The sequence below is a fragment of the Choristoneura fumiferana genome, chromosome 21 (assembly GCF_025370935.1).
Source record: "Choristoneura fumiferana chromosome 21, NRCan_CFum_1, whole genome shotgun sequence".
NCBI classification, from domain to species: Eukaryota; Metazoa; Arthropoda; class Insecta; order Lepidoptera; family Tortricidae; genus Choristoneura; species Choristoneura fumiferana.
In genome coordinates, this window is record NC_133492.1 from 8,453,058 (window position 1) to 8,479,137 (window position 26,080).

Here is a 26,080-nt window from a genome sequence, read left to right on the forward strand (position 1 = left end):
TTAAAATAACTACTTACTTAGAAGTTACTGTCAACTTCTTAGAATTAGTCTAAGATATTAGTATAGTATAGTAGTAGTGTCAAATAGGTATGTATACTTAAGTCGAGTATATATTCGTTCGGTGTGAAAGGCAAGGGGATATCACCACACTGTTTTCCCATGAAAGTCGTTATTAACCTTTTCGACGCCAACGACTTATACTCGTATTGACTCTGTGCACGACATCAGCGCCACCTAGCGTCCACAAGTTTGTCGGCTCTGAGGTTCTGACGTTTTGAAATGTCATTGCTACATTGTGACCAAAAACAAACCTATCACATATTAATTTAAAATACAAAATTACTGTGATACCGTGATTTGGGTGGAAAAGGCTATATCGAAAATATAAACTGAGACATGGATGCACAGAAAAACCAGAAAAACAGACCAGCGCTGGGAATCGAACCCAGGTCCTCAGCAATCCGTGCTGCGTGCTATAACCCCTATACCACTGCTGGACAGGAATTTCGACACGAATTTTTCCTATGCATACATATCTCAAGTTGCTTATTTCTACTATGCTACTTACATCTCGAGAGACGTCACTTTCTTTCGGAACTAACCGCTCACCCAGACAAGAGATGTCGCTACTAAGCAATCAAATTTATGATCGGTTTTTGGAGTCTTTTTGTATATTTTATTTCAACTCCAAATTTGTAACTTTTACGGGTATCCCCTGATATAAAACCACATCGAAAATACAAACTGAGTCAGACTCCAAAAAACCAATCATAATGGAGAAAGCTACTTTAATGGTTTCTTTAAATAACAATAAACATATATAATTGTTCTTGTATCGCTAGTAATAAATTAAATATCGTTTTCTCAAACATGACATGTAATATTGACGTTGTGTTACAAATAATAAGCCGAGAAGTATCGCGCTGCAGGCGCTGTGGCTCAGCTGTGTGCGCGCGGTCACTCTAGCGGCCTGCAAAGAGATTTCATACAACCTTGTAGGCCGCTGGCCGTCAATGCGACCGTCTTTTGTTTCAACGCGCGCTCTGCGACACGCACGCGGCCCACGCCCAGCAACACCGCCCGCAGCCGCCCGCCGCCCGCCAGCAGCCAGCGCGACACGCGCGTACACAACAGGGCGACCAGACTAGCGAGCGTCCCGCCAGCTTCATTTTTTTTATTTATTTTTATTTCATGTAATGTTTGAGAAAAGCATTTTACAAGCCTCGGCCGGAACCTGGGGTTGCCGGCCAAGCAGATATAGACGGACGAGCAGAGCAAACGTAGCTCAAAGAAAAAACGTAGATCACTGGTTCAATAACCACCTCACTCTCAACTTGTAAAGCACTTAATTTTTCTTAACCGGTTTTTTTTAACAAAATATGGAACCGACTACAAAAACCTCGAAAATAATTTTCTACTACTTTGTACTTTGAAGTCGGTGCCTCAGCACGTGCCAGCAGGAGTGGAACTATACTCGTCTGCCTCACTTTTTTGAAGTCGGTTAAAAACAGACCACTGAAGCTAATTCCATTCCTTAGCAGCCACATTCTAAAAGATAAAGCGAATGTTCAAAAGAAAGCTGTCAAATTTGATATCCGGGGCACTCAGCGGGGACGTTTCAAATCGGCATAATAAAGAAGTGTCATTTTGTGGGGAACAACATGTCCAGCCTATACCAATTGTACATAACAGCGGTCAGTACGTTCTTCCCACATATTAATAAGTATAATACACGGATTGTGCGCTATATTGTATGATTCATAGACTGCCTGTCAGAGCGGAATGCTCACTTTGTTTATAATGCCTACAACACGACGTCTTTGCGACTAACCGTAATAAATTTCTCCCCTATTCGATGATTAGGTACCTTGTGTATTGGTAACACCTGAGAAAATGCGGGTTTCTTTATTTTCGATCAGAGAAAATATGAAAATGTTTTATAATAATGTACAATTACATTACACAAGGATGCATAACTTTCAAGTTTACCTCTGCTGTAACAAACAGGACAGTAACCTTTACGGTAGTATTATTCAATGTATTTTATGACAGTATTTAGTATAGTAGAGGTACAATAACTCTTCATTGAAAACTTGAATAAAAATAGTCCATATTTATCAAGAATAGTATTTTTTATTAGCGTTTTATTATTAATTAACTTGTTTTCAGACATTGTAACGCAAAAACAAACCACCAACTTTTACCTGTTTCTATAAAAGTAGAAATTAGTCTAGCAAGAAAAAGAAGAAGAGTCTAAAATAGTCACCAACAAGAGATCAAATCTTGTGATGAAGACTATAACAAAATAGCGTAGACAATTTTTTTTAAATAACATTCCCAAAATGGCCGAGATGGAAGGCAGATAAAAGACGATATAATTTTTGTTTAAAAACGTATAGTTTGCCAGGATGCAGCTTAGTTGCTTAGACTAAGATTATATAATTTAAATCCCTCGCGTTATTTGAATCTGAAATCGGGTGAGCCATTTTAAACCACGGCTTTATAATGTTACGTTACGATCGATTGTCGTCATTTATAGTTCAAATCTGATGTTTGCTATGGTTAATCTCGTCAAAGGTTTCATATTCACGCTAATTAACTTGCTTTAGAGGAGTTAATTATTATTAATGAAAAGTTAAATTTAAAGTTATGACAGGGGCTGATACTCAACAACTGAATACGCGCCACCATCATGTTTGTGTGTGTGTATGTGTATATGTAAGCATCAGGCCTACGTACGTACTACAGCCCATGCTCTCTCATGGAAAGAAGCCCAGTAGTGGGTAGTATAAAATACAAGTATGCTGAAGATGATACTAAGTTTATGCGTAGCTCTAGAAAATTATTGTGGCTCATGAACACCTGATCACAGTATAAATCTCCTGTAATTGGATTTTAACAAGGAATCTTCCCTGGTAAAAATATTCGTCAAAGTCCATTAATCAGCAAAACCTTATTACCAATCAAGTCAATTATAATATAAAAATAAGAATTAGGATAACCATGGTTCGCTTGCCGTCACATAAATAGAGATTAATTGTGTCGTTTATATATTGTGTGAATTTTGCAAGTATATCGGAAACAAAGGCCTTGGCTCTGTCCCTCGAGCCTGACCCGCGGTAGCCCATCCCGCCCGACGCACAATGCCTTGAAATGTTCTGCCATGTCCGCTAGTAATACAAAATTATAGTTATCCCTTTAAATCTGTTTAGTTACCTAAAAATATCGTTGGCGCGTTTTCTGAGCTTCTTTTAAGGAACTGGTTTCTTGCCATACGGTAGTGCTCCGTCACTCCATAGATTTAATAATAATCCCTATCCTTAAGAAGAAGTATGTCACCTGCAATACATAGGTATTATGACGCTGTTAAAGTACAAAGAGTAAAAGCCGGTTGAATGGAATAGTGTTCAAATATACATACTTACTTAGTGACCGTCTTGAATCAGACTCGTTCTGCTCTACGGTGCAAAGTAAACGCTTTCCAGTGAAAAATGGCCACAAAACTGAAATCCTTATTTCACAGGACAATCGTCTAAAAATTTTTACTCAGATGGGCGTGACCTGACTGGTTAAAATTTAAAACAAACTCGTCAGAGGTAGTTTCAAGGTGGCACCTACCGCAGACGGAACCAATACAGCTCTTATGGTATGGATATGTATGCGCCGTCACGTCAGCCATCCAGTTTAAGTTGCATAAAAATTTACAAAGGTCCAAAGACGTTCAAATCTTGGTGGAAAAATCAAGAAAATCTGTCCATAATCTTATCAAACAAAATATTAAATGACAAAGCCGAATGGCTCAATTACGTTTAGAGGGTTGACTTCAAATGTTACGGAAATCGGTACGGAAGAAGGTAACTTTTTTTAACAGATAGCATTGCTTATTATAACATCTTGGCAAAATTTGAGACATAATTTCTTTCATAAAAGTAGAAAATTTAAGTTTTATGAAAATATTTTTAATTATTCAGCTGGCTGCATTATAAGAATGGTTTTCTAAAAATAAAATTAATGATCTCGAAGCCCTATTATTATTAAAGCCATAAATTATCTTTAAAGGAAATCAAATCTGCGTGAATATAAAGGTTTTGACAGCGTTAAGCTGGAAGCACTTTTTTCACTTCCCTCCTTTATTCCGGGGTCTGTATTCAATATCACCCAAATGACTTAACAGACAGGAACGTGTGTCCTACGAATATCTCACTTCTACGCGTCACGTTATCTTTGTGTAAGAGAGAGATGAAAATTTTGCTTGCACGTAGCTGAGATTTCAGCAAGATGATTATGAATACAGACCCAGTTATGAGCCCGAGTAAAAATCGCGTAGAGGTTGTTCATTATGTTGAGAGGTCTCTAGTCTATTGTAATATTTATTAACCTCTGTTCCCTTAAGGCTTGGTTCACAGTTGAAATAAGGTAATAAGGCGCAGAGCAACTTCACTGATGTAATATTAGCATGTTATATTTAGAGAATGTAGAAGCGATTATGCTATACACATGTAGTTCCTATTTTCTTACGTCTACGTTGGTATCAATAGACCGAGGGAACTTTACTGGATATTTCAAAAATATTCATCGTAGGTGTGACTGTTAGTTTTAAATAGACTTTTACGAAATTTATAAAATCGAGCCCAAATATGGAAATTCTTGCAAAAAAATACTGCTCTGTATATTAAAACTATTACGTGTGGTGAAATTGGCATTATAACAGTGAACAAATAAAACATTGATAAATACGCTAAGCTGCTTTTGAAACCATTAGTTAACAGTAGACGTGTGTCTAACGTACAGATTAAACAATAGAATTGCATTACCTGCGAAGTTAGCCTGCTAAATCTATGACAAGATTGTCTAACGAACATAAACTTTGCCGGCGAAAACAGCATACAGACGCATCTGACTTGGATAACTTTAGATTCAGTTCGATAGTTTAATCTTTGTTTCCCTATTGTTAGTTGTTTCGCGTATCAGTTGCTACTTTTATCTCAAATTATACTTATTCATTATTATAAATGCGAAAAAGAGTTTGTTTATTTATTTTTTACGCTTTCACGCCTAAAGTACTCAACCGATCATAAAAAAAAGAAAATGAGTGGAGATAGTTTGAGGTCCTGTTTATTTTGTTCTTGTATTTTCTTCAGCGTTTATTTATGATAAAATAAGCCAGTATTACTTAAATTGATTAAATGGCGGTACCTATCTTATTCAGTACTTTTCAGGAAAATCTTAAAATTGTTAGAATGGTTTACGAAAATTTTTAAAGTACAATTTTATAACTTGTTTAACTTACCCACCTATAAATAAACTATCTGTAAGTTATAGCAAAACGAGGAGAGAATTATTGTAGATTTATTAAATGATTTTAAAATTTTATTTTATTTTTATTTTTTTTATTATTTGTGGTTTGATTAATTTGTTATTCTATTTAATTTGACATATTTGTTTTATTTAGTCAGGATTTATCTTTAGTTTATTAGGATTTTAAAATATTTATTAATTTTAATATATTTACTCCTAGAAAATGTATATCCTACAAGCCTTGTATAATTATGTCTTACAATCTCGTAGACGGTCCGTCTAGCCCACATGGCAAAGCCCCTTTTTTCTCCTCTTTCACTTTCTTCTCAGCCACTTTATTTATTATGCAACAGTGATCAATAGTATTATATATCTTCTATTTAATATGATGTTAAACAAATGACCAATATCGTAATGCTGGTCATTATCTTTTCTATGGTTTTGAACGCATAATGGAGGATATACTATATGGGTGTAGATAAACAAATATTTGATTCTTTTACGGTATAGCTATTTTCGTTTAGCGTATAAAACCCTTACACGCGAAAGGGTAATCAAATTTATTATATTTTGTACTGCTTCACCAGATATGCAAAGTTTGTTTTGTACATTATCTATTAATATGTGTGCGAATATTTGTTCAAAACTCGTTATAATTAAGTGAATTTAATGTACCGTGACCACGGTTGAATAATTTTCTCATTAATTACTGGCATCTAATGATAAAAGGTCTTAAGAACAAAATTATGATAAAACAGCAAAAAGGGGCCTTAATGTTAATTTACGGGACACTCGAATTTACTCCGGATACTAAGTTAGTGGCTGCGGTAAAAAAGTCGTAAAATTCGGAAATCTCCTCAGAAGTATTATCTTAAATCATTTGAGGTTTCTCCTTAAAAATTGGAAGCGACGATCGCTCAAAAAAATTATGCAACGTTTCCTGCGAAAGAAATTGATATAAATTGATGTTTGCCATTTTTTATGAATATAAAACTGATTGATTATTTTGTCTCGGTGAATTAGATGATAACGTTATTATATTGTAAGTCTTTTTTATGATAGATTGTCTTCAACTAAACATTCATGATTATATTTATAAAAAATGGGACAAGTTAGTGCGAGTCAAATTTGCGTGTAGAGGGTTCTGTTTGATGAAATATTATAATAATTATAATACATTTCTTTACTTGTACTTTGTTTTTTGCTCTTTGTTTGACATCATAATTTTCACGACGACATTGTGAGAATAACCAATTTATTTTAATCGTTTATGATTTACGCCCTACAACAATTTCAAAGTTTTCGCGGTAAGTATTTTTTTCCAATCATACTCAGATATCACAAAATCGCATCGGCGAAATGGTCCATACACAAACTGGAATAAATAGAATGGCGCCACCTTCTATGCGGAAAAAGCATAGAACTAAGACCACGTAGACTAAGAACGTAACATTTTCGTCATGAAAATGGTCCACACATAATCTTGTTTTATGCCAAAAACTAAGCAGTACTGGCTGTTAGAGTTTATCTAAGTCACTCGAAGTAAATTAAAAAAACTAATTACTTTTACTCCCTAGGGACTAAAGTACTCACTTTACTCCCGCCTCGTAAGGCTATATTGACCTACTTTTAGAGCATGAGGAGTGAAAAGCTATTTTTACAGGAGATAAAGGGGGGAGGAATGGTTAATTTTCGCATCGTTCCTTAAATAACTCCAAAACAATTAATCATCAAAAAATAGAAATCCTCACAAAAAGCCCTTTCATTAGATGTGTCACACACATTTGTGTTATTTGCTTTTTTTAAATTTGTTAACTTACCCCCAAAAGTGGCCCGTTTGCTTGAAATTCATTTATTTACGATACCTCCCCGTCTTTGGGTCACCGATTTACATAATAATGTATACTGAATCCAATCGATCCAGTACTTTCAGAGCAAATTGGGTATGACAGACGGACGCACAGACAGGCAACGAAGTTCAATTTAGTTTAAAACAGTTGATTCAAGGTTCAATTACAATTTGAATGCACTTGTCTCCATTTTATATGAGTGAAAAAAGGAGGAGGTTCTCTATTCGACTGTAATTTATCGATATTTTGTATTTTTTTGATGTCGCTTGTGTATGTTCCAAACAAAATAAGTACCTGTAATGTGATAGAAAATTACATCGGGACTTTGTTTTTGAACTGTCACTTAAGGCATTCTTTAATTTGCATTATCAAATTTAATTAAGTAGGTTAGGTTAGAAAAGTGTTAAACAGTAACAAGGGGATTAATTTAAAAGGAAGATTTATAATGATAAATACAGCATAATTATTCAATAATGATTTAAGTAGGCCACGAAAATGAAATCATAGTCCACTTTTTCTTTATTTTACCAAAATATTTACCAAATTATTTTAGACATTTCTGCTATTCTAGCGCCAATCTGGAGTGATTTCGAACTGTTATTTAACTCTGTTTACTTTTGCAACTTTTCTCTCGTAAACGCTTATCATTTTTCCTTTACAATCTATAATTGGCCAATTTTATCAATTGAGTAGCTTAAACAGCATTTGGAAATACAGTTTTAATTTAATATAATAATTTTTCCATTTACTTATAAAGCAAATCTCAAAAGTGATTAAAACAAATAAAACTTTGTCAACTCTGGTGCATTGTTTTTACTTTGTCGTGACCAACAACTTTTTCAACGTATTATTATCACGTTAAACAAAAAAAAAACATTAATCAATTCCGTATTTATTTAGATCGAACAAGTTCACGGCTGTCAACAAGGTACGTTGATATCAATTTCCCTATGAAACTGGATAATGGAATCGTTCAAACAAAAAAAAACTCAAACAGATACCAAAAAGTCCTTGAACTCGAGAAAATCCAAATGTATAAGGAAACTATGCCTTCAGGTTCATGTATATGAATTTATATACAATGTCGTGGACATGCGTATTGGCCGTCTATACGAAACGAAGCGCGAAGCTTCTTCACCACAATCAGTGCCACGAGGGAAACTTAGCCTTAGCGCGATGACAGGAGGGTCGATATCTGTTTCGGTGGAGGGTTGAGCAAGCGCGCTATGTTGGGCGGAGGCATCGAGTCGCAGGTTACTCAGTTGGAACCTCGCCGCGCAAGGGGTAGTGTCGCGTCCGTACCTCGTTCTGTATATAACCAGTGAGCAAAACCTCTCGAGATGCCACCGTTCAATTCATCTACGGATATCATTCAATAGAATGCCGAGGTCAGTCGCACACGTGAACTGACGTTTCGGACACCGCTCGATATGCGCCCTCACACCGGCTGTCACAGACGTTGAAAGCCAATAAAAACAGTAACGTGTCATTTCTCAGTCCACATAACATGCATGTTGAATTAAATATTTTATAGAACTCTCTGTCGATCTACAGATTGAGCAGCCCGAGTGTCGCTTTAAGCATTTAGTGTTCACGGATTTTAGTTAACTGTGCCCATTAGGTTTTTTAGTGGTGGGTTTTCAACAATAACATTGTATGGATATCCCTAATGCCGAAGTGCATCTGCAACGGCTGTGATATAAACCTTCGTCGCTGGGTATTTAAAAATATAATATTTTGTCAAATTACGCTTTCAAGCTTCATGTAGACGTTTTTGGCGAAAGCTTTTAAAAATTTGAATAAATTCATAAATATTGGCTTTAATTTTTGACTAGTAACAAATTATTCATATTTTATAAATAATGTGCACATTTTCTTAATGCTTACAATCTTTTTTTTTACAATTTCCAGCACCTTTAAAGATTGTTCTTAAAATATTTTACATGATAAATCTAAAACCATAGTTAAACATATCCAAACGACATTTATTTCCATTTTCTTACCAATAAACGCCTTTTTTAGTAAATATTTTGACAACTTATATTTTTCTATATTTCAATAACTATTTCTAATAATACGTTGGTTATAATTTGTTTAACGACACATTTTTATTCCAGTGGGTTATCCGTTCTATATCAGAAAAGGTATGGTGACTTGATATAAATATTAAGTACTTTTAAGATGAGAAAGTTGTTTATAATGTCAGATTATAGTACTGCCTCTGTTACGCCTATTAAATTTGAGCTTAATATACGTACACCAATACCTACAGGTATGTGGCAATAAACAACTAATTAACGGGCTTCGGTGCTTAAGCATCAATACGTGAAGGTTGTGACCTACAAATTTTACGGCACTTACACAGAAAATGAATTAAGTGAACGAGTTTAGGAGTTACTCCACGAAATCACAATTAGGTTAAACTTACAAACACTGAAACCGATGTTCGCGAAGTAAAAAATACATTAAGTTACAACAATTGCAACAAACAAACATTAGCATACATAAGCATTGAGTTTTGTACGTTGTCATTCTTTAGAAACAGTTTGTAGATGTAGGTACTTATAAATCTTCGTTAAATCCCGTACAATATATTCCAACGCAAACAGCACGTCATTTTGATGTTCTATTACGCATATTATGCAAAAAATTGTAACTTAAGTACTGCAATTATTATAATTTTTTTAGGTAGGTAAAATAAGTTTCTTAAATCATTCTTCATTTGCTAATTCAACGTTGCTTCGTCTGCTAATTAAAAACTCAGGATAAATAAACAAAAATATTTATTGCTTGCGACTAAAAGTAAGGTTAATCTAGATTAATGTCTGAACTTAAGCAAAATCTTATTAAATTACGAAGAAGAATGCGAGACTAACTGAGTTAGTGCCTACGTAGCTTTGCTCTCGAGTTCGTAAATATTTATCAGAATTGAAATTACAGGTGAAGAAAGAGTTACAGATTTATTATAGAGTTAGGTCAGCGCTTATTGATAGCAAGAAATTAATAGGAAAAAACGACTTTAAAACGTATCCTTTTAATACCTACTTATTGGAATACCGTTAATAGTGTGCGAAATAATTTATAGTGAAAATTAATTTGAAGAATTTCTTTTTATGTTAAATACTATATAATATATAGGTTACTTACATGTCATGGTAGCGCCATGAAAGTGAATTATTTTAGTTTTTTCAAGCTATTATAATTGTTTCAAAAGTTTGCTGAAGATCAAAATTAAACCATAACTAACGAGCTATCCTAAAGTATCGAATTAGGTACAAATAAGTGATAGTCCGTGTAGAAGTAAAGAAATCTCCGGTCTTATTTGTAATACCTACGAACCACTGTGTTAATATGTACTGTACACAGATTTAATAACAGACGTAAAGTATCCATGTTAGCATTCACTTCGTATCGGCTAAAACCAGCAAATGTTACCGACGTTCTTTAATAAACTCTAAACTACCCAAGACAAGAACTAAAAAGTTTTGAGCCAAAATTGGTTTCAAGATACAGACATCCTTGCCTTGTAATTGGAGAGCTTAACATCTTAGCGTTGAATTATACCAATTACATTTCAGCTGATCCTGAAATTTTAACTTCAGTTTCTATGGGCCCACTCGAAATTATTTTATATTTTTCATCATCATCATGTCAGCCGAAAGACGTCCACTGCTGGACAGGACATAGGCCTTCCCCTAGGCTCTCCACTCAGACCGGTCTTGTACTTTTCGCATCCACCGCGATCCCGCGATCTTAACCAGGTCGTCGCTCCATCTTGTTGGAGGCCTGCCGACAGCTCGTCTCCCGGTCCGCGGACGTCATTCGAGAACCTTTGAACCCCATCGGCCATCAGTCCTGCGAGCAATGTGCCCCGCCCACTGCCACTTCAGTTTCGCAATTCTATATTATATATTTAGTATTACTTTATTTATTAGTTTATTTGAACTATTTATAAAAGATAAAATCGAACAAACTAACAGTAAATCTAGATCTTTAGAGCTCATCCATCACGCTGTCATTATATGTTTATCCGTATATTAAAAAATCGCTACTTAAAAGGTGTTTAAAGTAACTCTATGTAGGTAAATAAGAAAGTAAAATCTATGCTTGTAATCTGTTACATACACAAAACAAATGCGGCTTTACAACAATGGAGATTTCAAATAATGTAATACAACATGTCACTTTTTGTATTAATAATTGAAACCTGGTAATTATTCACTGATACGCCCATTGTTATTTTCGCCTCTCAAGCAGAGGGTCGTGGGTTCAAACCCCGGCTCGCACCTCTGAGTTTTTCGAAATTCATGTGCGGAGTTACATTTGAAATTTACCACGAGCTTTGCGGTGAAGGAAAACATCGTGAGGAAACCTGCACAAACCTGCGAAGCAATTCAATGGTGTGTGTGAAGTTCCCAATCCACACTGGGCCCGCGTGGGAACTTAGGCCCAAGCCCTCTTGTTTTGAGAGGAGGCCTGTGCCCAGCAGTGGGACGTGTATAGGCTGGGATGATGATGATGATGACGACGCCCATTGTTATTTTATCGCGCCTGTAGCCGGCAACATGAGCCCAAGTGACCTATTTGCATGTTTTCTCATTGTTATTTAAATAAGTCAAACCTTTATTTATTTAATCAATCATCCTTCGACCGTATGAATTACCTTTGGAACAGTCGTAGGTATACAACTTATATTTGGATCCCCGACTTTGGTCTTTAGTTGGCTCAGAAACGTGCTTTGTCATTTAACGAAGTAGAAAGAGCAGCACTAAATTGCATTCCAGTAAAAAGGACAGTGTAGAGTTAGTTCTGCGCAATATTTCAGACTACAAAAGTAAAAAAGGTGAAAACGAGAGTGAAACGGTTTGTACGAAAATGATAACCTCACGTTGGTAAATAAAATCAAGTTCAGAAATAAATATAACTAAATATACTTTATAGAAAAACGGGACACCATAATTTTGCCTTATTTCTTGTAAATCTTCATAAAAAAACCGAAGAATACCAAAAAAAAAACTAGCGAATTCCCTGACTGGCAAACCAACAATACAATTATATCCAATACCAACTTATTAATATTTTCCCTATAGAAATTGAGCATTATCAATCATTGGTAAATAATCCGGACAAATATACAATGGGGCATTATTCGAAGACAATAAGGCGTCGTCCATGTTTTATTGACGGTTCCGTGCATCGACCGTCGCCGCCGCCGTTGAGTCTGCCGCAATCTTGGCCTGCCTCAATAAAACCACAGATAACTAATCTAGAAGTGCAACTCTGTTTTACAACATTGTTGTAACAGGTTGGGTATTGTTCGACTGTCAGCTCGTTTGTGATAAAAAATAACAAAAGATAGCGCAAGTATGAGCATAGTTAACTATTGTTTTTGTACTAAAAGGGAGCATCATTTACCTATACAACTATCTGGTACAACCAGTAACTTTTAAATTAAGTAGTAGTATCTACTCCCATTCTTAGTTTGAACTAAAATTATATTAAGAAACCAAGGACCTGTTTTACCACTCTCTGTTAAGTTCTTGTTATTCTATGTGACAGATATATTTTAATCTGTCTCAGCTTAATCGAACATAGACAAACATGGCGTCATATATATCTGCCGCATACGCATAAGATAACCGGAATCAAATAAAGATTGGTGAAAGAATATCAAAGTGATAAATCGAGTAAAAGTTCAAAAGACAGCTATACTCAGACATCAGAAATTGGTCTAGACACGGAACGCCATATCTGCGTTAGTTTATTCTGCGAGGACGATAAAAGCTTGGCGCCATCGAAGTAAGCAAACTGAGTGAGGGCATAGACAAATTTGTTTGGGAAAAGCTACGTGTTCACACGTTTCAGTCCGGCGTGAAATTGGACCGCTATGAGATCTGTATTACGTTTTGTGATTTTATCATTCACGGAAAAAATAGCAACACTTTTAACTTAACAAGCACCGACCAAAGTTTTAGAATCTGACACTAAAATAAAAGTTTTTATTACATCTCGCCGGAAGTTTTATGCGTTGTTTTCTGTTTTCTACAGAAAAGGCATCGACATTTTTTTTTTGGATGGAAGCGAGCAAGTGGGTAAGAGATCACCACCGCCCATAAGCATCTGCAGTGTTCTTAGCAGAGTTTGTCTACCTTTAGGAGGAAACAAGAATTGACAACTTTTTCTTAATGTCAACAAATTGATTGCCAAATAAGTATGTATTAGGCAATATTGGTAACTAATTTCCAGCCCCGGCGTCACATAAGGGTTTTAATGAAGTGATTGAGAAATATTACCTCAAATTCCCTGTAAGCATCTTCGGTATCACTCACAAATTTTTTGTAAGGATTGTTTTAACCAAAATGTTCACTTTTCATATAAAACCTTGCTCCGGCAATTGAAAATACAAAAAAAAAACAAAGGATTTGCTTAATAAATGTAGCTGTTTTGAAGTTATACGTTCACATACAGCTGGCAAATGTTTATTTATTTATTTAGAAGATGATAAACGTGGTCATTACCAGTATACTAATAGTACAGTAGGTATAGTCTACAATGAAACAAGCGGCACTCCAGTATATTGAATCACTCATGTCCGAATGTTGGCATCGGTAAACACTGTTGCCTATCAACATTCGATTGTTCAAATCACAGTTCACATAGTTTTGATCGAGTGCCTACTGCAAAAACAAGGTTGGCAGCCGAAAATTAATATATTTTCATTACGCACCAATTGCTTCCAAATGACTGCTGTTTCCTAAAATTAAGGCAATATTAAGTAAAATTTAGAGAAAGTTTAAAATTCTTGACGTTTCAATCATTAATACTCGAATCTTTGACCAATATTAACATTAATTTCGTGCTGAAAATGTGCTTCGAGCTTTGCATTCATTGTAAAATAAATTGACCAGCAGGATTAGATTTTATCAAACTTTTCAAGAGTATTTAATACAAATAAAAGTAAACCTCTGTTTGTTAAAAATAATTTACATGTCAGTCATTTTGTCATTTTCTGACAAAAAAAAAACAAAATTTGAGCTAAATAAAATTTGTTACTATTTTGTAAATTCAAATTCCAATTTATTCTTATAACGTAGCTTTGCTTCCTCATTTTCTTTGTAAACAGTGGTATGACGAATTAATGATTGAGCTATAAATGACTACTTTTAAATGTAATTTTCACATTTTAGCAACACTTTTAGAGCAAATAACAGTAAAAATCAGTAAACAATTTGTTGAAATAATATAATATTTATATTGTCTATTTCTACAGCAAATGTTACAAGGCAAGGCTTTATAGTAAACACAAATCATTATGCTTCATTATTGTTCAAATAATAATAGAGTGGACTACGTAGTTCTTAATTTCAAGGAAATAATGTACTGCCATATTTGGAGTCGGACGGGTGATCGATGTGCTTTGTACGCGATCAGTCTACACTGGATCTGATGATGTCGTGGGCGTCAGGGTTGCATAGAGCAGAGTAACATAGTGTAATTATTTAAAAGAGTTTGTAAAAACAGATGCGATTTGAATTTTTAATCGGGCAATCATATTTTGCTTTTGCGTTAACAGCTCGTTGTCAAAATATAAACACATGTTTTTTTTTGCTGGTGGTGGTTACATTAAGTAGGTAGGTATCTGTCAATGATAGAATCGATGTCGTTTTATGACTTTTGATAAATTACAAAAGAAATAGTACGACATTGTGGTCCTATAAAGATTTAAAAACTGAATTGCAGCTTAGAATTTAATTGTAACAGCAAAAAGTAAAATGAGCTTTTCGCAAAAAAATATAAAAGTTCTAGCAGCAGCCCTACTGGTTTGACGTATAGTAAGGTTTAGTTCGCTTTGTGTACTAGGAAAGCTCGTATATCGTCCAGATAAAACGAAAAAAGCTCTTTTTGCCGAGCGCTTCTAGCAATCCTGTAAAACTTTAGGTGAAAGCTCTGGTTCAAAACGTGCTTAGCTAATGTTCAAAAGTTGCGTAACATTTAAGTAAATCATTTTCAAAAAAATTTCTCTAGATTTTAGACACACTTAACTACAACAGAGATTAGAGAGCCTAAAACATTGTGATGAAAAACGACCCCAGTGCAGACCAATGAAATCACTAGTGAAGTGACTCAAATTATGAACAAATAACAATGCTTGTAGTGAAAAGGTGATTATAACATTCGGAGAGGGACTTTGTGGGTCACATCAATGCGGTATTTCGTTCGACTTCATCGGAGCATGCTCTGTCGACGCCAGCGCCGGCCATTTTGCCCATCTAGGTGATGCTGCAACATAACACTGTCGATGATAGTCTGCTTTGTCGCTGAGCTCACATCGTTTCAGGTACGTCACTAGATTTCATTAGTTTAGAAGCATGCATTATTGTAGGTATTTTATGATAAGCTAAAGCAATAATTATAATGGTTCCTACATAGGCTCATACTTAGTTAACTCGATTAACTTTTACATTGAGCTTATTTATTGTTATACTAGCTAATGTTTCTTAGGATTGTTTGTGAAACTGATAGCCATTGGGAGAGGTTTTATACAGGCAATTGCGTAACAGAAGGCGAAGTGTTGGTATGTCTCCCGTAGGATTGAGAGACGATCTGGTAACGATAGCAGGAAGCCGTTGCTTGTAAACAAGCACATCATCAATCGTTGTTGAAATGGAAATCCTTAAGAAGACCTATTATACCCAGCAGTAGATGTATCCTGAGGCCGTATTGCCTAATGTTTCTGACGCTCGCGATCGCAGTCAAATGACAGATTTCCCAAGCAAAAACTGTCATTTGATTGCGTCTCTGGTTAGTAATAATGATTACGATGACGACGCTGAAACTGCTGGATAGACAGACGATTTCTTAGAATATAATCCTAGCAACTGAATTCTTTTAATCTGATTTTCTTACGAGTATCCAATATTATTTACAACTCACCTTATTTGCCGGAGTTACCTTCAGGTGAGATAAAGGTAAATTTTTGGTTACACACTACGTAGGTACTCGCCGCACAACTTGTTCGTTTAGCTGCCTAATTTTTAATTTACCCATTTTTGTTAAAATTTAGTGATTTAATCAAATTAATTGTTTGTACCCCGAATCAGGTTTCCACGTGACAGGCTTAGCCTAGTGTGGAACCAACGGAAACCCTTCTTGTAATTTGTTTTTGCTTTTAATAAACCATTTTGATTTTTGATTTTTTGGTTAGGTTTAAATTATAAGAAAAACAAGTGTCAATCTATTGAATCAGGCGTTACTCTGCGGAGGTCCATATGAATGAACTAAAATAATTTCTTTGCTCACCTGCGACCTTATAGCTACGTTTATGCAAGATATGCGTGTTCATGCAGTTCCTCCACCTCCACACTGTAAGAACACCATAAATCACACAGACCCATCTATCACCACCACTAACACTACACTGACCCGTTTCGAACTCAACCAGAGCTCATCTTCAGAGCAACACAATCGTACACCATGCTACCCGATGTTAGACTCTTAACGGCATGAACACGCATAGGTATCTTGCATACACGTAGCTATCATAAGGTCATCTGGTTATGTTAGAGTCTAACATCTGGTAGGATGGTGTACGGTTGTTTTGCTCTGAACTCTGGTTGAGTTCAAAACGCGTCATTGTAGTGTGGTGATGGTGATAGATGGGTTTGTGTGATTTGTTTGTGTTCTTACAGTGTGGAGGTGGAGGAATTGCATGAACACGCATATCATGCATAAACGTAGCTATCATAAGGTCGCGGGTGAGTAAAGAAATTATTTTAGTTAAGTGTCAATATTTTAGTTTTACTAATCTTTCAGATAAATTCAAATTCAAATCATTTTTTCAGTAAATAGGCCGCAATGGGCACTTTTACACGTATTTTTTTTAAACTACCAGCGCTTTCGCAAAGACCATCATTGCCATGAAGAATGCGCCGCGAGAAACTTGGCAGAAAGTAATTTTTTCAACATAAAATATTACAAATAAAATACTTACAAACTACAGTATACAATTAAATAAAAATAAAAAAAATTACAGATAAATAATAATTAAGTAATAGGTACAATTATTTCTCCTGGGTTACTGTAGTAACAATGTTGAAGACTATTTCTATTTCTAACTAGTGGCAAAATCACCATACAAATATCGTCACTATAAACGGCCAAACGGCATTCACTTTCACCGATTATGTTTATCGTTCATTATGATGATGAACGCAACAATAGCCTTGAAAGTGACTGTGCAAAGTCCTCGGTTGTATAATAGACTTTTTATTCGAGTCATATTCAAAGCTTTGTCGTATCATCAAAATAATAGGCAGGCCGTTTCACCTCTGGCGTCTGGGGTTTGTTCGGCAGATAAGACCACGGTGACTAGGCGTTTGTTGAAGTGAAAAAACAAAGATAACGGGCCATTTGAACAAAAAACGCTCAAAACTATGAGCGATTTAAACTAATGCTATGCAAACTGGTGGCCAGAATAGCCAATCTGAGCTGTGATTGCTTAAATTTTTGCAGCCGCAGTCCAATTTGCTAGAACCACTGTAACTACTCGTATAAATCTACGGGGCTTTCGTTTCCATTTTGTTAACGGTTAAAAAACCTCGGTAAATCTATGTAGTTCTATGTCAAACTATTTCTGAATCCAAGTTTTATTTAAAACATTTTTTTTTTAATATACAAATATTCTGACTCATGTTTGTGGCATTGGTTTTCATGTAATAGTTAAAGTTAGTTTAAATAAAAAAACTGTTCTAAAATTTTCCTTTTTTTTAATATTAGAATTAATTATTTAAGAAATAGCAAGGGTGAGTAGGAATGGTTTAGTCCATTTTCTTCAATGACTAAAACCGATTTATTATAAAACTAGCTTTTGCCCGCGGCTTCGCCCGAGTGGAATTCGGTTATCGCGCGCTGTTCCCTCGGGAACTGTGCATTTTTCCAGGATCAAAAGTATCCTATGTCACTCACTGGCCTATAATTTATGTCTATGCCAAAAATCACGTCGATCCGTCGATCCGTCGCTCCGTTTCGACGTGAAACACGGACAAACATACAAACACACTTTCGCATTTATAATATTAGTATTATAAACGTATTTTTGGACTATGACAATAAACCATTTTAAGGCGCGACCAAACCGCTGCTTAAAAAACGGTGACGGCACGGAATCGCAGTGACGTGCCGTAAACGTCAGCAGGGCTACTACGAAACTCGAAACTCGAAGTTTGTATCGGACCGTCCCTCTCGCTCTTGTATTAAATAGTATAAGTTTCAGAGGGACCGCACGACACGAACTTTCAGTTTCGAGTTTCGTAGTAGCCCTGCAGGTCTTTACCGAACAAAAGTCGTGACGTTTACAAGTCACTGCGATTCCGCACCGTTTGCGTATTTAAGCAGCGGTGTGGAAAGCATGCAAAAAAAACAGTGCATATACGATGTGTCACTGCGATTCCGTACCGTCGCCGTTTCTTAAGCAGCGGTTTGGTCGCACCTTTACATGTTACACATGTACATTTTACACAACATTTTTCTGATTTCCCTCCGACAAGTGCACCCCAAGGTGAAAACTTTGGAACTATCTTTATTTCTGTAACATGTGCGTTCGGGTCACATAAATTTATAATCAAACCTTTCAACTTAATCGGTCCCCTAGATTTGTAACGATTTTCTATAAGAGGAAACTAAACACAGAGGGGTTTGGCATGCCACGCCAATTCGATCGATGTGGTTTTCATTCTGTGCAATTAGAATGAAAACCACATTGATCATCGATAAGGACATAAAGTATTTTTTAACGGATTCAGCAGGTTAATCGTCGTGGCTGTGCCTTTCGATACTAGCACGAGAAATAAAACTATTCTTATTAAAACCTAAAACATAAAGGGATTGACGCAAATTTATGTTTCCTGAAAACCAAACACATAAAATTTGTACGCCCTTTCGTAGTTCTAGTTACTACAACTCACCCGTTACGCAACATTACTCGGCTTGCTGTAATGATGTTGTTTTTCATCAGAACGGGAAAGCCCGGGTACGCGCATTCGCAGCGTGATTTATTCCCCAAAGAAACTTAGGCGAGAAAAAGTTTGTTATCATTTGTGTAGTCAAATTTTTAATTTATTCTAAGCTGAAAGGAAGTTGGATGGACGATTTCGATGTAAACTTATGTATCTACTTAATAAGTACAAACAAACAACGGGAAGTGTTTTTGTTTATATTATATTATATTAGTTTTAGTGCTAGTTCTAGTCTTAGTTTTAGGTGGTACATTTTTGGAGCCAAAATAAACTTTTCTTTCTTTCTTTCTTTCTTTCAAAGATTTAATACGTTAATAAATACATTGCGAGTGGGTTGGCTAATTGAAAAAATAATTTTTAGGGTTCCGTAGTCAACTAGGAACCCTTATAGTTTCGCCATGTGTGTCCGTCTGTCTGTCCACGGCTAAGCTCAGAGATTATTACTAGAAAGCTGTAATTTGGCATGAATATATAGATCAGTCACGCCGACAGTGGTAAAATAAAATAAAGTAAAAAAAAATTTAGGGTTACGTGGGATGATTTTTTTTATCTTCTAACTCTATGGTATGGGGTATTTTTAGATAGCTCTTTTAAAATTATTTCAGGCTTGTAATGACGATTTTTCGATTCAGTAATCTGTTTGTGTAATATTCAACTTTAAAGAGAAAAACTTCATTAAAATCGAGCATTCCCCCCTCTCTAAAAGCTAAACCGTTGATTAGATATTTTGAAAAAATTCTTGATGGTATTAAGTATATTAAGCTTACAAGAAAAATTATAATGGCTAAGTTTGCTTGAGAATTTTTAGTACTTTAAGAGTAAATAGCAGTCTAAGGTATAGAATATAGGTACCTAACCTTAGAAAATTCCGAACAAAATACAAAATTATTAGAAAAATATTACTACATTTTATCGTAATGGCTACGAAACCCTATCTTGGGCGTGTCTGATACGCTCTTGACCAGTTTTTTTATTCTCACGTTCAAAAGTTTAGCGAATAAATACCAACAGTGTGCACATTTATAGGCCAAGATTATGACAATGATTTTTTTTTTAATGATTTTTATCCATTAAACAAATGGTTGGAAGTCGTTCTTGAACGTTGCTTTACCTCAACATTTTAGCTACATTGCAGAGGCTATGATCACGTCACAAGTACTGAATTGGCCACGGCCGCAAAAATGTTACGTGAAATGGAGAGACTATTGTTGTGAATATGTCCCAGGTGTGGTAATAATTATGATTGAAAATCTTTTAAATTAAATTGCATTTTATAAAATGGCGTGTATTAAAGGAATTTAGTGTTTGTCTTATTTATTGAGGCTTGTACGTATATAAACAGTAAACGGTACTTAGTCACGAATGAATGTTTCATTGACCTGTCTGTTACTGGACCACGATCATTGCGATATAATATATAATCACTGTACGCCGAAAAATCTAATTTCCTCGAATCAAGGAATCCCTTTAGTTAATACTCTTAAAAATAAAATAAAATAATCACAAAACAGAATACGCATGTTTGGGTTTTGTTAAAGTAGTTTTAGAGCGTATTTTACCTTTATGTTATCCAGGGTCTGATGATGAATTAGTCAGGCATTATCATTAAAGCGTGTTTTTTAGATTTTCAAAGTAAAATTATATAGTTTAACTTACCTACTTTTATTTAACTTTTATACTGTTACAGAGGTCCAAATAATAAAAATGTAATCATTTTAAGTATATACTAATACTTACCTACATATTTATTACAGTTTCAAAGGATCCGTTCTGTGGCAAACTTATGGACCGACGGACGGATAATCAGCGTCTCATTAGCAATATCTAGCGTACCGTTCCCCCTAAAATGATTCATCGTCATCGTCCCAGCCTATATATGTCCCACTGCTGGGCACAGGCCTCCTCTTAGAATGAAAAGGCTTGGGCCGCAGCTCCCACGCGGACCCAGTGTGGATTGGGAACTTCACACACACCATTCAATTGCTTCGCAGGTTTCTGCAGGTTTCACAAAATGACTCATTTCGTTTTAACTACATAGCCATTCTAAGTTCTTATCAGTCAGGTGGAAAAAGAAACTGGATAAGAATCTCCGAATAAGGAGCTAGCAGTGGGACACAAATATAGGCTAAGGAAAAAAATAAGTTTATAAAATATTCTCAATGAGATTTGTGTGATTTTTCATAATAGCTCACTAATTATTTATTTGTGACTCTCTTATTGTTAAAAGTTGGTAACTAACGCACGTTATGCATCCAAAGCGGAAAAGTTTAAGGGGGAAAGTTGTAATAGCATGCGTATTAATTTCTGACTTTCTGTGTAACGTGCTAAAACATAAATTAATAATTTCAAATAGTTGTTAATACGAGTAGTCTGTTTCCCCAGCAGACCACAGTTCTCTTCAATACCTCACACATTGACCTAACCACTTGATAGGAGATTATCTCAAACGTCCAGGCATGACGTAATCTACACTGTCCAGAATCAGTGGCTCACTAAAATTAGAACCTAATTTGCTAATACTGTTTGGGTTAAACGGATTATCTGAGATACCTAATTCAATTCGCATTCAATTAGACATCCCGAATCTTGAAAATATTGTTGAATACAAAAATTACATGGACCACAGTAACGACGCCATTAGCATAAGTAACTCCTAACATTTCAAACTCATACAAAGGCTTTTTATCATCAAAGTCAGGAAAAACATAACTATAAAGCTCACCAACTTTCCTCTCAACTAACAAAGATCCACAGATAAGGAAAATAAAGGAAAACTCCAAGAAAAACAGTGATAAATGGTTAATCATCTAGAACGGATTACTTACACCTATAAACTGGATTCCCTATCGCATTATTCAAGCCACAGAGTAAAGTAAACTCATACAACTGTGACAACTAGACAAATAGTTGTGTATTCTGTTTATTAGGCCTATGATCACGGGAAGAGCTTTGTGTTGGATAAAAAATATCGTTGACTATAAAATAGATGGAGATATCTTTGTTATTGATATTTCGTGTATAGTGCTTACTCTAGTTACTGTCAATACAAATGGAATTGAATTTCTTATGAAATAGTTCGTATCTTGCCAATCTGCTACATTTAGTCAGACTGTCTCTTTTTGAAAGTTTATCTTCGTTAATAATCATATTAGACACCTATTACTTTTCGTGTTACGGTCGTGTTATTTATATTTCAGAATTTTATTGAAGCACCAATTTGTGTAAAAGACTTTTTTTTGATAAATCGATATTGTTTTTTTTTTATTTTGTACTCAAATTGTTAGTCCGGAGACACTAAATGGCTTATGGTCTAAGATTAAAATTAGGAAGGATTAACTCTAAAATTTTAAATGTTTCTCGTGAAGATGTTTTAAAGCAGGCCAGACCGCTTTAACCCGCGGTTTGGCCTTTATGCAAATAAAACGAAACATATCTTTACTTTTAACAAACTGACTGACTGATAGACAACGCACAGCCAAAACCAGTTTAGCTAGAAACTTGAAAGTTGGCACTGTCATGTTTCATCCAGATCATAAAGGTGCACTAAGAAGAGATTTCACAAATTACCATTGGATAGGGAGCCAGTCTTTTTTAGGGTTCCGGAGCCAAAATGGCAAAAACGGAACCCTTATAGTTTCGCCATGTCTGTCTGTCTGTCTGTCTGTCTGTCCGTCCGCGGCTTTGCTCAGAGACTACCAACGCTAGAAAGCTGTCATTTTGTACGGATATATAGGTAAACTATGCCGACAAAACAGTACAATTAAAAATTAAAAAAAAATATTATTTAGGGTACCTCCCATACACGTAAAGTGGGGGTGATTTTTTTTCTCATCCAACCCTATAGTGTGGGGTATCGTTGGATAGGTCTTTTATAACCATTGGGGGTTTGCTAAGATGATTTTTCGATTCAGTGATGTGTTTGCGAAATATTCAACTTTAAAGTGCAAATTTTCATTAAAATCGAGCGTCCCCCCCTCTAAAATCTAAAGCGGTGGGTGGAAAATTTTGACAAAAATCAGGATGTAGTAAGTATATCAAACTTTTAAGGAAAACTATAACGGCTAAGTTTACTTGAGAATTATTAGTAGTTAATGAGTAAATAGCAGCCTAAGGTATAAAATATACCTAAACTTGGAAGATTCCGTATAAAAATCCTTAGAAAAATATTAGGTACTTAATTTTTTTCGTAATGGCTACGGAACCCTATTTTGGGCATGTCCGACACGCTCTTGTTTAGTTTTCCATGAGAGCAAAGACTCGAGCTTAAGCTGGTTAATAATAATTCACTGAGACCACTCTTTGTTTCTGAAAGTTAAGGAGGAATACATCTTGGGGTCTTAAAACTTCAGTCATATTTGTTAACACGCCACGGAATCTCGTCATCCCCTCCTTTAATACAACAATGAAAACGCCCCAGCTCATGCTGCGCTTCAACATAACTTCACAAATATTCAAGTGAAAAATTTTTCATGCTTAATTAAATAATTAGCATGTCGTGAACGTCGTGAACTACAATTTGGCAGAATTTTAGTAATGAGAAACTAAATTTCGTGTTTTTATGATTAATTATAATTAGATACGTAAATAATTAAAATATACCTACAAGATTTTTGTGAATTCATGATATTGAAGACAGAGGGGTGTGGAAGCAGTTCGTCAATGTCTCCGTAAAAGCTTATCAAGGCGGGCATGACCTTTAGAAATGAAGAATACGACGAAGAAGAGAGAAGAGAGATATTGATGTGATGAGAGTGTAATTTCCATTCGTCAGAAAAATAAATTTAACATAACGGCTATACATTTTACTCGAAATTTTGTGATAGCGTTCCCCGAGAGAAATTACTCCTGTAATGTTGCGTTGTTTTAAACCTCGCTTTCAAGATAACAAAGACTTATCTAGATTTAAAAAAGGTCGTCTAAAATATTTCTGTGTAGAGGGACCGTTTGTGTTTGACCATCATTGCGTGTTGTGACCAACCCAAATACAAATTACTGCTAGGCGTGCACGCTAAAGCGGCCCCAACCTGAATATTTTAAGACGAGCTCTCTATTTGGACGGGGGTCATGACACAACTTTTCACTGTGTACTGGCCACGAGCATTGTTCAGAATTCCTCTGGGTTTTAAAGGTTCATTGCGTATAAAGCGATCGACGGGCACGAAAATGAATGTAAGAGGGATCAGTAGCGTTTGCATCTCTAAGGATTTCGTTCGATTGTGCCTCTAAATTACATTCCTTGAAGTGGCCTCATTGTTCAGAATTGGATTAGGTATATTAGGTTTTACGGTTGCTTCTTGTTTTGTTATGCGCAAATTTCTTTTTAGAAGCAAGCAGGATCGCCATGTAGGGTTTTGACGATTGGAGAGCAACCAAACAACCAATTCGGAGTAAATATGATTTAATACTCCTTCAAAATACAGGTTACATGGTTTATATATGAAGTGCTTATGTACTATACCACACATCAAAACAGAACGATCTGAGAAACAATCTCTTTGTAGATAAATTTTAGGGTCTTAAGATTTTTTATAAATCAAGTCGTGAACTAACCGATACATCACTCTGCTCAGCTCGCACTTTACTGGAATCGTTTTACACATTTGGAAAGCCCGAAAAGAAATCGTCGTCGCGAACAATTCGGTAAACGGGAAGGTTTCTCTAACCATTCCAAATGTTCGTCGTATTTTTCGGGACCTACATAAAGAAGTAAAGCGATATAAAGCTGTTCCTCTTTTGTTTCAATAATACTCAGTAATGTAGAAAACGTCTGTCGGTCTGCACAAACACCCATTTAATTAAACAGGAAGTTTGCAGGACATCCGTTCCGCAGTTTGTTTTGTACAATGAAATCCCTTGTGCTTCCTCGTTTAAAAGGACTTGCGACAAACGCTGGGATTCCACGTGCATATATTTTTATACTCGTACTTGCTCAAACTTTTTCGTTTTTCCTCGAATAACATTATCATTTTACTCTTTGATCAATTGTTTACTTTTTAGGGTTCCGGAGCCAAAATGGCAAAAACGGAACCCCTTATAGTTTCGCCATGTCTGTCTGTCTGTCTGTCCGTCCGTCCGTGACTTTGCTCAGGGACTATCAATGCTAGAAAGCTGTAATTTTGCATGGATGTATATGTAAACTATGCCGACAAAAAAGTACAATAAAAAATGAAAAACAATTTTTTTATGGTACCTCCCATAGACGTAAAGTGGGGGTGATTTTTATTTCTCATCCAACCCGTGTGGGGTATCGTTGTATAGGTATTTTAAAATCATTAGGGGTTTGCTAAGATGATTTTTCGATTCATTGATTTGTTTGCGAAATATTCAACTTTAAAGTGCAAATTTTCATTCAAATCGAGCGTCCCCCCCCTCTAAAATCTAAACCGGTGGGTGAAAAAATTTGAAAAAATTCAGGATGGTAGTAAGTATTATCAAACTTTCAAGGAAAACTATAACGGTTTAGTTTGCTTAACAATTATTAGTAGTTTAAGAGTAAATAGAAGCCTAAGGTATAAATGTACCTAAACTATGGAAGATTCAGTATAAAATACGAAATCCTTAGAAAAATATTACTTAATTTTTTCGTAATGGGTGCGAAACCCTGTTTCGGGCGTGTCCGATACGCTCTTGGCCAGTTTTTGTTTATCTGTATAAGATATATCGAGAATAGAACACCACAAACCAGCCCACACAAAGGACTCCAATCCGGTATGGATGGACCCAGGTGTTGGCATTTAAGTAAAGTTATTAATATGTATTGAGTTGTTTTCAAAATTTGTTCAAAGTTTTATTGTTCACTAAAAAAAAAGCAACGAAAACAATGCACGCGATACCTTATTGAAATTGGTGGTTATTTCCCTATCAACATGATTAACGCGACTCGAAAAAAATATAAAGCGCAAAATATTTTAATAATTA

The 26,080-nt window shown here is 35.4% G+C and overlaps 1 protein-coding gene across 12 annotated transcripts in view; it reads left to right on the forward strand.

The window, feature by feature from the left end:
- SK (small conductance calcium-activated potassium channel) overlaps window positions 1-26,080 on the forward strand; it is a 240,618-nt gene that overhangs the window by 149,180 nt on the left and 65,358 nt on the right. The gene's annotated exons all lie outside the window — the stretch shown is intronic.